The sequence below is a fragment of the Cyanistes caeruleus genome, chromosome 1 (genome assembly GCF_971803275.1).
Source record: "Cyanistes caeruleus chromosome 1, bCyaCae1.hap1.1, whole genome shotgun sequence".
Taxonomy (NCBI): domain Eukaryota; kingdom Metazoa; phylum Chordata; class Aves; order Passeriformes; family Paridae; genus Cyanistes; species Cyanistes caeruleus.
The window spans coordinates 21560467-21571750 of NC_141701.1; the positions used below are offsets into that span (position 1 = coordinate 21560467).

General features: G+C 43.0%; 2 long non-coding RNA genes across 2 annotated transcripts; one reads left to right on the plus strand and one right to left on the minus strand.

The window, feature by feature from the left end:
* Window positions 1-1095: 1095 nt before the first annotated feature.
* On the minus strand, window positions 1096-1390 carry LOC147655364 (uncharacterized). Its single transcript, XR_015287495.1, has 2 exons — window positions 1308-1390; window positions 1096-1173 (listed from the first exon to the last, which is right to left on the minus strand). It is a non-coding gene; the product is annotated as an uncharacterized LOC147655364 (long non-coding RNA).
* Window positions 1391-2284: 894 nt separating this feature from the next.
* On the plus strand, window positions 2285-8753 carry LOC147655365 (uncharacterized). Its single transcript, XR_015287479.1, has 3 exons — window positions 2285-2400; window positions 7564-7674; window positions 7892-8753. It is a non-coding gene; the product is annotated as an uncharacterized LOC147655365 (long non-coding RNA).
* The last annotated feature ends 2531 nt before the right edge of the window (window positions 8754-11284 follow it).

Genomic DNA, 11284 nt, shown 5'->3' on the forward strand with positions numbered 1-11284 from the left:
TATGTAGCTTTAGTCAGGGGATTGTTCACTTTCACCCCAGGGAAAGGAGAATTGAAGTTTCTCTTCAAAAGGCTGTCATCAATGCTAGGTGAGGCCCGATGAGTTTAACATCTACTGTTTGGGAGTAGCCACAAGATACACAGGAGATAAATATAAACAAACATCACCCTGTGGTGTGGTCAGAGACACTTGGTTTGGGAAAAGATTGGTAAGAGAACCACAGAATGAGGACCATCATTCTATTAGCATCAAAGGCAAAGGGATCAATAACCAATAGGAGATTGAATGTTAAGAATTGTGTAATTTAGGCCCAATGAATGAGAATTTATTTAGGGTTTTATGTATAAATATGTGAAAGGTCTGGTTGAGAACCAAGTATGATGGAGTGATTTTCACTGGGTTCAGTGCAGAACCCAGGCATGTGTAGATGAAATTATTTCTATCGCACATCCAGGCCAAAAGAACATCCTGGCCAGAATAACTTAATGCTAAGTCTCTAACACTGAAAATATGTTGTTGGAGAGTTTGTTTTCCCTGCACTTGTGGTGACACACTCACCTTTGCTTCCCCCCAAAACTGTGTCCCCAGAAATGACGTGTGGGTGGTATAGAACAGCAACAGAGCCACACCATGTCCCCAGCCTGCAACCAGGACACCACCAAAATTAGTTGTTCCTCCTCCTATAGTTTTCAATAACCAGATTTAGACAAATGAGAAGAGACCAGCAACCTAGAATGACAGCAGTAGAAAACTCCTGTGACTTGGAGTGTAGATCTTTCCTCTGTCTTCCTATACCTCACATTTTCCCATTAAACTCATTCTGCAGGTGCTTAACCTCCCAGGTTACGAAAGTGGACATATGGATTGGCAAAATGTCTTGGGATACAAACAAAGATGCACACAGCAACCTTGCTCAGGAGTGGAAGAAAAGCTGTTCCAGGGCTCCTCAGGGTGTGCGGAGTCTCATCTCCCAGATACACCAGGTAACTGTGACAGCAAGGCTACAAAATTGGCTTTGTAAGAGGATTGTTGTGGGGTGCTCCTGAAGTCTCCAGATTGGTTACATTTGGCTGCACAGATTAAAAACAAATCAAGTTCTCAAGCACATTATGTAATTTTATTTTACTTACTCTTCTCCACTTCATTCACAATGCCCACAGTTAATCCTGTTTCCTGAAAAATATGTATAAGCCTTATTTTATTGTGAAGGGTTTTTCCCCAGGTCATCCAGTCAATCACAGCCTTTGCAAAGCAATTTTCTTCCTCTGAAAAAGGGCATTTTGGTGAGGCCAGCATAATATGCTCACATCAGGCCCTCAGTTGCAGGGCAGGCATTGCAGCGGCATCATTTCCCTGTTAATGAGCTCATTCCACATCTCCAGCAGTGTTACTTCTGTAAGTCTACAAGGAGTTCCACATGAGATGACCCAGTCCTGCAGTGCCTTTCCCTCAAGGGTACCAGAAGCACGAGAAAGAAAGCTGTGAAAAACAGCAAGAATAAATCACCCTTATTGTTTAGGAATTAGCGATAAACAAAAGTCCCAGGCCAGAAATAGATGCACCATTTTACTACACTTGACCTTCAGTGAGGCACTTTGTGAGAAAAGGATTTAGTTTTCCTACAAACCTGCTGTATACACCTTTCAGCAGATGGTCACTAGTTCATGTTCCTTGAGAAATAGTGAATTACTATTACTTCATAAAGAATTACCACGTTGAAGGCTCCTTCTTCGAGCTATTCTGCATTCCCGCCCTGCTCAGCCCCAGCTCTTCAGTGCCGGTGTCGCCCCGCGGGCCCGATCTGAGGGAGCGGTGTGAGGGAGCGGTGTGAGGGGCGCCCGGTCTGAGGGAGCGGTGTGAGGGAGCGGTGTGAGGGAGCGGTGTGAGGGGGCCCGGTCTGAGGGAGCGGTGTGAGGGAGCGGTGTGAGGGGGCCCGGTCTGAGGGAGCGGTGTGAGGGGGCGGTGTGAGGGGGCCCGGTCTGAGGGAATGGTGTGAGGGAGCGGTGTGAGGGAGCGGTGTGAGGGAGCGGTGTGAGGGGGGCCCGGTCTGAGGGAGCGGTGTGAGGGAGCGGTGTGAGGGGGCCCGGTCTGAGGGAGCGGTGTGAGGGGGCGGTGTGAGGGGGCCCGGTCTGAGGGAATGGTGTGAGGGAGCGGTGTGAGGGGGCCCGGTCTGAGGGAGCGGTGTGAGGGGGCGGTGTGAGGGGGGCCCGATCTGAGGGAGCGGTGTGAGGGAGCGGTGTGAGGGGGGCCCGATCTGAGGGAATGGTGTGAGGGAGCGGTGTGAGGGGGGCCCGGTCTGAGGGCAAGGTGGTGCTGCAGGGCCCCAGCGGGACCTGCGTGTACAAAAGGGCTCCTGCTCCGCAGGGCACGGCCGCAGCTCCGACCCACAGCTCTGAGCAGGTGAGGGTGAGCTTGGTGCCACCCCCGGCCCTGCCCTCACACCTGCCCCTCACACCTGCCTGAATTTCCTGATGCTGTCCTGTCGGAGGGGCAGAATGCTGCTTGTGGAGCACACGTTTGCACACGTTTGCTGGTGAAATCCAGCAGCCACTGAGAGGCAAATCCAAAAAAAAAGCCACGGCTTGTGGCAGAAGTGTGTGGTAAGCTGGCTAAATGGGAAACAACGGCCAAGCAGCAGCAACTGTCGGCTCCAAGTCCCTCTTTTCCTTGGCCTCTGGGAGAGAGGTGCAGCTGCTCAATTTTGGTCATTAATCCCATGAACAGCGCTAGAAAGTTTATGGAGATCAGGCCAGGCAAATTGCAGAGTCGAATGCAAGATTTTTTTTTTGACAAACTGGGGATTAATCAAGTGTTGGATCTTGAATTGCCTATGTCAATACCTCCAAAGTGACCCCTTCCACACAGAGTTACAAAACAGCTGGAACACAGGCTTGAAGTACTCCAAGGAATAGCGAGCCTCAGGGAATAACGTATAGCCCCAGGCAACAGAAGTGGATTATTTCAGGGTGAATCTGCAAGTTTATCTCTACTTTTGCTTTGTTCCTTATTGAGTTCCCTCTGTCCTTTTGCCCTCTATCATTCCTCTGTATTTCTTAGGAAAGTGAAGGGGGAGCATGTGATACTGAGCTTTTCTGTGAAAGCAGTGTCTGTCAGCCTTCTCTTTGCTAGTTTTCTCTTTGCTCTCTGGCTGGCCTTTGCCAGTCCTTGGCTTCAAGCAAAATCTCTTCTGGCTTCTGTGTGAGTCTGGGTGCACACTGTTTTCTAAGCAGCATACTTTTACCCCACCAGCTCTATTTTAGGGCCCTTTTTGGTGAACTGTTATGCTGGTGGGTTAGGTAGGTGCTTCTCTTGGCAACTTGCTGTGCTCTCAGTTGCAGTGATAGGACGACTCTGAAGTAGTTTTTAAGCCAGTAAACCTGGATGGATATCAATCCATCTCTCCCAACTCTGTGTGACTCCACAGCCAGTTGGGAAAGCACAGCTGAAAGGTAGATGAGTCACAGCAGGGCTGCCATGAGAAGCAATGTTTGCTGAGGTGTGCCCTTGGAGTTGCAGTTCTGCGATTCTGTTCCCTGTGGGATCTCTCACAGTAGTATTTTGCTTTGGTTAATGGAGCATTTTGGATAACCTATCTGAACTAAGAAATCAGCTTATGCATTTGCTTCCATTTTTAAAAGGCCTACTGTTTCTTGCTCAACAGGTTTTAACATCATTAGTGCTCTCAGCAAAATTGTTCCCTTCTCGCATCCCTGGTAACTGAGAGTTTGCCTCCTGCTGGTCTTCAGAACTTGTTGGCTGATTTTTGTTTTCAGTTCCTTCCTTCCTGCTGTTGGTAGCACTTGGTCTTGAAGTTTACAACTGCCATCTCTTAATTGCCTTCCCTAGTCTTCTGTGAGGTTGCTTGTCTAAAATTATTATATCCTGTTCTGTTTATCTTGCTTGAAATACTTTTTAATGTAGAAAAATGTACATGTATGAGAAGTCTTACTCCAGGATAAAGTAATTCTCACCACATGTGACCAGATCACATATCATGACCACAGTGTCCCACAGATGCAACAATTCTGTGATGCAAAGAATGTAAATTAGAAATAAAATTCCTTCATAGACTGATTTCTGCATTGCTACCTTGAGGGTATTTCTTGAGTACTACTCTGGAGGGTCTGTCTCTGTCATTTGTTGGATGAGCTGCTGAATTAATTGTGCCCCTTTCAAGGTAGAAATTTTCAAAGCTCTTCTATTCCACCTCTGCAAGCTCCTGTCCTGACTGGTGAAGCAAAGGGCACATAATTCTTGTGTATGATGCTGTGTCTTATCTGTCCCTTTTCTTTTGCTGTGCATTTTCCTTCTTCCTGTTACTTTTTAGTCTGAGAGTGTTTCTGTTGTCTGACACTCCTAGACACTGCTTTCTTGCTGTCTCCCAGAGCAGCTGTTCTATTAAAAAGGACAGTCTGAAGGGAGCAGCTGTTCAGAGGTACTGTGTGGTGATGGAATATATGATGGTTTGGATACACTGTTGAATGGGGAGGTGCAGATATACTGACTGTGAGCAACTTACCCCGTGGTGCCTCACCTCCTAAGGGATCTCAGCTTTAAGCTCAGGACCCAAGGAAAATCATATAGAGGGAAGTGTGATCAACTGATAGTGATATATTAGAAGAGATCTTGCTTAAAGTGAGTTTCTTAGGTAGGGTTGGCAGAAATGCTGAGGAGAGTGGTGCAACTTTAGCCCTTCTCCTCTTGCATAGGCACTTGGCTATGGATTGACAGCAGGTGCCTGTCTCGGTATGAGGATTTACAGCCTTCACCTTCCTCTGGGAGATGGGGCTTTGTTTGGACTCTAAGAGAGTCCAGAGGTGGTTCTGTGTTCTCCCCTTTGCCTCTTCTTTAAAAAGCTAGAGCATTCAATTGCTCTAGCAACCCAGTTTCTTTTCCTCTTCTGTCTGGATATTTTATTAAGTACTAGAAGTAGGAAGGAGAGCTGAAGGAGCAGTCTGCCTTGGCTTGTGATGAGTCCCACACCACACACATTGGGCTGTTTGCACTTGCTGAACTGAGATTTGTGCAGCCATTCTCTGCAAATGACTGAACATCTTCAGCTGGAGTGTTGATGGCAGATGGATATGCATTTGAAGAATCTAAGTCTTGGCCCTAGATTCGCCCAAGGACAGCCAGGTAGTGCTGTGTGCTGTGTGCTCTCTCCTGAGTGTTCTCTGGGTATTGCACACTGACCAGAGCACCCCTAATAGAGCTCTGGGGATTTATTCTGCTTATGGAGAGGTAAGGCTCTCTTGCAAGACTAATTTACGGAAGTTTCTAGAGTGGGATCAAGATAATTTGGACAATGGTTTGTGCTTTGAAAATGTCACTGTATTTCCTTGAAATCAAACAGTTGCTGAAGATCCAGGCCTTTCCTGGTTTCTGTGTTTGTGATGTGATGTTTGCATTTGGCTTTTCAGTTTTGCAGCTGCTTAACAATTTAGCAGTTTTGTTTCTGTTATTCTGTCTGACTTTGAGATCTGCACATCTCCAGCATGACCCTGGGTGAAACAGCTGGTCTAAGCAGCGTAGACAGGACTAACACCAAAAGACAAACCGATGGGACTAGACTAAGTAGGAGATAATTAATTTTGGTCAACTACACTTTGATGGTATCTCATGCTGAGGAGGAGAATGTTCATTGCAGAAAGATGAAAAAGAAACAGCACCAACTATGGCCTGTGTCTTTACTCCTCTTTTTGAAGATAATAGCACTTAGAGCTTAACATTGTCATATTTAGGAAGGCTACTCTATCTATTTTAGGTGGAAATCTTGGATAAAGACAAAGTACCTCTTCCACCAGGTTGGAACAGCCTATCTGGGTTTTCAGCACCATACACAAATACACACTTAAAGTTTCTGGGCATTTTCCTTTAATTCTTTGAGATGTGAAAAAATTAAATTGTTTGCAAGAAGTTGGTCTTCTCTGTGGCCCAGATGCTGAGGACACACAATTGCATTTCAAGAAACTTACCCAGCAGCTGGCACTGAGATGAATTATTTTTCTAAGTAGGCCAGAGTCTCAGTTTGTGTGAAGTGATGATAACAGACAGCACCACTTTCTGTAGGTGAGGCAGGGCCTGAACACAGAGGGAAGAGAGGGGACCACTTTGTTGTCAGACTCCTGGAAAATTTTCTTGCTCTATCTCCTCAGTTTGCCTGCCTGTAGAGCAGAGATAAGTTTTCCCTGGAGGAAAATCATGTATGGGAAGGGCTTTGAAGATAAAAACCGCTCTACACTCACTATTGGAGTCAGCTTTACATTAAACCAAATCATGTCATGTTATCTGACCCTTTTATGCTGTGTGTCTCTGGGCAATTCACACATCATATCTAAAAATCAAGACCTTGGATATGCTGTTGTGTTGCCAGCATAGGGAAAACAGAGTTGTGATTCTATGCTTCACTCCAGGTTTTAGCTAACAAAAATAAGATACCGCTAATTCTTGCAGTAATAAACTTTTTTCCTTCATGCTTTGGTTGCTGGAGTCATGTGAAAGACTTAGGTAGCAAGGGCCAGAGGGGAAAATGTCATCTTCCACATGATTTAATGACACTAATTGCCAAGTTGAATACTGGTGCATAAATTTAATTAGTAGAAATGTCTCAGCATTCTGTAGGGAGTCTCATTTTACTGATCAGATGACACATCATTTTGATTTAGGTTAAAAAATGTTTCCAGGCATACTGTATTTTGCTGTGTTTAGTTATGTGCATTTTGAGAAAGTAAATATAGCTTATCCTTCTCTTGAGAGTGTTTGCCTATAGTTAAAAAAAATCTTATACCTTCAAGTGACCAAATACTGTCCAAACTTGTTGGAGCCATCTTACGTCAATTGTAAAATAGTGTAATTGGGGTTTTCTAGGACTTCCAGATCTGTTTATAGATGAGAGAGGGTTTATACAAAGGCATTATGCCCATATTAGCCAGCTGAAATAACCGAAGGAACAATCAAACTTTAAGATAATTTGTGTTCATTAAATATTTTGTGGGGGGTTGTTTTGTTTTGGTTTGGTTTTTTTGTGGTTTGGTTTGGTTTGGCTTTGTGTCCTTTTTCCTCTTTACAATATTAGATGATCCAGTAACTTTTATCACCTCTCATAGACAAAAGAGTAAAAGCCTCTAAAGTAGCACAAGTCAAGGACAGAAATTGCCAGCTCATAAAAAAATAGTTCTGTGGATACAGAACAAAGAAATCCTGTATGGACATACTAGAAAGAGCAGATATCTGTAATCAGAATTTGTTTGTGTGTAAGACCTAGCTGATAAGGTTAATATATTAACTTCTGTGGCTTGAAGCAGGAGCTCAAAAGTGTTAAGATTGTAAAAAATGGGGACCCCACATCAAAAGAGGCTGCTCACTTGGGCTGTCTTCTGGTGGGTACCCTGAAAAAGGCTCTGCCCTTGCTGTGAGCCCTGAGGGCCATCAGGGAGGTTCTGGGTGGGTGCCCTGTGCCTTTTGCAGGACATCATGTCTTGCTATCAAAACAAGAGAGCACTGAAAGCTCCTTGGAAACTACCTATACTTCCTCATTTTTGCGTTCCTTGGTCTGTTTTGCAGCTGAGGAGCATTTTGTGCCTGCTTTCTGTCCAAAGTTTCACCTGACAATGGCCAAACTAATGGCAAATGAGAGAGAGAGGCAGTTACAGCTGGAGCAGTATCTTCAAAATGGTAAGCCTGGGTTTAAACGTTCAAGGATATGTCTAGAATTGTGACTGCAGAGTGCTCTACCCTTCTTACTGAGTTAGGGTGTATCTCAAATGCTGGAGCTAAACATTGCAGTCCTGTCCTGGCTGTAGGTTCACCAGGTTTGGAACATCAGGGAATGTTTCTCCTCAGAATACATCAGAATATTTCTCTAATTTCTGAAGTAGCTGCCTTTCTGCAGGTTTCCCAAAATACAAGAGCACAGTTTCACACTGAACAGCCTGTAGTCTGTTCATTCTCTGTCCCTCTGGATCAATAAGTGGAGCCACCCACCCCTGCTGCTCCACAACTGCCAGAGCTAATGTGGGTCACAGTGGATAGAAGACTGAAGCAAAAAAGACAGGCACTTGGGCAGGTAGAAGTATAGCATGGACCTCCTCTCTTCAAGACTTTCCAAGAAGACTTGTGAGAATTATAGGAAGAGTTTGTAGAAAAATGAAATCTCAGTGCAGTGTGCTGTGTTGTACATCAGGTCTGCAGGATCTCTAGAATAGGTCTGATGAATTTCATGTAAGCCAAGAAAAAAAGAAAAACCCGTTTCAACTACTCAAAAGGAGGGATGTGTATGGGGATGAGCTTAAAGAGGTTTTGTAGCCTCTGGTCTCAGATACTTTGTGCCAAGACTTACAAAACAGAAACTCAGAGTTAGTTTTTAAAGTTTTACTTAGTGGTTATTCTTTCTTTTTTGGCTTGAGTGTTCTTTTCTTTCAAAGTTACTGGTCTTGAGTGACCACAGAGTTACATGGCCAAGAACCTTACTAAGGTCTTGCTTTGGGAGAAGAGCAGCATTCCATGTATTTTGCCCTGCTCATAGCTTCAGTAATTTAACAGACTGATAAAGTCAGTTGTGCAGAAACCAAAGGATGATTAAAGTAACACTGATTATTTAGTCAGCATTTAGTCACGTTTTGAGACACTGGCCACGTTTTTAATCTGTCGGCTACATTTGGTTTCCTCCCTCCCCATTTTCTACTTGTTTTTCAGTTACTTTGGATTCAAATATTACAGAGATGTCTTCATAATTCTTGTTGAAAGTACGGCAAGTAAGTTTTGAATTTTTCAGCCAAATAGTTTGTTACATGAAAGTGTTGAAATATTATCCTACCTCCCAGGTTCAAGACTTCCTTTGCTATGTTTCTTTCCTTGTGTTCTTAGTGTATCAGTCTGCCTTGTAAAACAGTGAGTTCCAAAGACAGAGTGCTCTCTGTGAAGCCTGGGTGGCAAAAATAATAATAATATTGCTATTGTTTTTTTCTCCATGTACAAACTTGTTTCTCACATGGAAAGAACTTCATGCTTTGTTTTTATATTCTGTGGCATATCTGATCAATCTTTTGCCTCTAAACAGTTCACAGGAAAGTCTTTGTGAGCGCTCAATAGAAGGATTACAGACATTCTTGGATTTTGCAATTGTAAATGCTTTTTGATAGTGTCAGTGGTTTGCACTGATGAGTGTATTGATGACTGCTGGGAAAATGTCATGTTCTCTTACCTTGCAGTTGTAGTGATGGGCAGAATCTGGCATATATTTGGGTTGTTGTAGCCCAGATGACTTTTCAAATCCATTTAAATGTGGTCCATGACATGTGTGATCTTTCTTTGGCAGGCTTGGAACCTAGATAAATTGTGCTTATGTCTGACTATTGCAAGTTGCCAAGTTTTCCATTCCTCTTTTCATGTTGTTGTGGTTCTAATGAGAAAAATGGTGTTTCGGAGCAGGTTGGTGCAGCATGACTCCACAGCACTTTTAGGGAGGGGATGCTGTTTTGGTTTTCTGGGAAGTGCTTGGTATGATGTGGTAACCTTGCTTGAAGTGAGCTGTTCTGGGAAGTGAGTGTGTTTTGAAGAACCAAATATGAGGTTTGTATCTCAAGAGCTCTTCACTTGCCATGTATGACTAGGGTATGTAAAGGGAATTCAGAAGGGCTTTAGAAAATGATATGAATAAGTATTCCTAAAAAATTCTAGAAAGATTTTTCCTGCATACTTTGTAAATAAAAAGATATTGTTTATTTACAGTCTCTTCAATTCAGAATTCCTGGAGTGCTAAAGACAGTGAACAACTTCTGATTTCTGTTGTGAGAAACAGTCTCTTTAGTTCTAATGCAATGCCTGCTGTAGCCCTACAGATGACTCTCAGTAATTACTGCTGAGTCTTAATTAGTCTTGATGAGACTGATAACAGGGCTACTAAAGAAAGTTAAATCTGTCAGGAATGCCTGCAATGTTGTCAAACACTGCCAACTGACTTTTCTTCTATAAAGTTTTGGTAGGAAATAATTCTTCAAAATATCTGTTTCCAGGGTTTAAAGATGTGTTTGGACATGATAACATTGTGGATTTCTCTTAATGCACCAGCATAAATAATGTGTATTTATTTTTTTTCTCTACACCTCCTTTTGGTGAGGAGGATTGACTTGACGCGTACATGTGCAATACTAATTTTACAGATTATGTACACGTGTGTATGCTTATAAACGCATGTGATGACTGTGCTACCAAAAGCAGTCAGTTATTTTGTGGGAGTAGACATAGATAGGCACAGAAGTATTCCTTAAATGTTGGTGCAAGGTCAGTACATTCTCAAGACATAAAGTGAACCCAAATTTCTCTTTCACAATACAATGGATTTTAATAAGCTATGTTTAGGCTTCCTGGTTGGCAAAGACAGTAGTTATACAGCTTTATTTGCTTACAATTAAAACTTAAAATGGTTGTGCTTACATAAATGCTGCTTCATAACAAATAGCAGTACAATACAAATAGCAGTAGTGCTTTGTGTGTTCTTTCATTATGGTAAAGGACAATCTCCAAATAGAGATCAAATAACTCTGTGAAAGACAAGAGTGCATTAATTGTCATTACCTGTGCACAGTGCCTTTTATTGGCATGACTGACAGTTGAATAAATATTCATTTTGGCTATTAAAGAATCCCACTCAACAAACTGTCCTTGTTGAACATGTTCTAATATTTATCAGTGTACTGTGACTTGAGAGATGTTTTATGACAGAGTAACAAAATTTCTCCAACAGCACTGAATGACACAGAGTGAAATTCATCCTTAAAGCACTTCTGTGCCATTCTTTGCTTCCCCATTGTTGAAGACATGTAGGCAGCACTTAGTGGTTCTACATGTTTCTTGGGAAGGAAAACAGTGAATGTTGCTATGTTACTGATACTACTGTTAAAACCAAGCATTACCCCAAACTTGCTCATCTCATACCACAAGAGATGACTAAAAAATCATTAAAAATATGATTTTTTTTTGACAATGGCATTTCTGGCAATGGCATGGACTGGCCTTGAGTAGTCAGTCTTGGCAATCAGAAGCAAGTTAGCACACACCTGTGCAAACAACCTGCCTGCTGATGTGGGAAAAGAGGCAGAGGGTCTGCACTGCAGGTTCTGATGAACGGGAAGCAGTCACTTGCCTGCCACCACAGCAATTTATTGAGCACAGATATGCCTGCAGGTCAAACCAGTACAGCTTTTATAATAGAAACCTTCATTTTTAATAGAGTGAAAAGATAGGAAACCAGAGGTGAATGAGTTTGCTAGGGTTGGGGTATTTT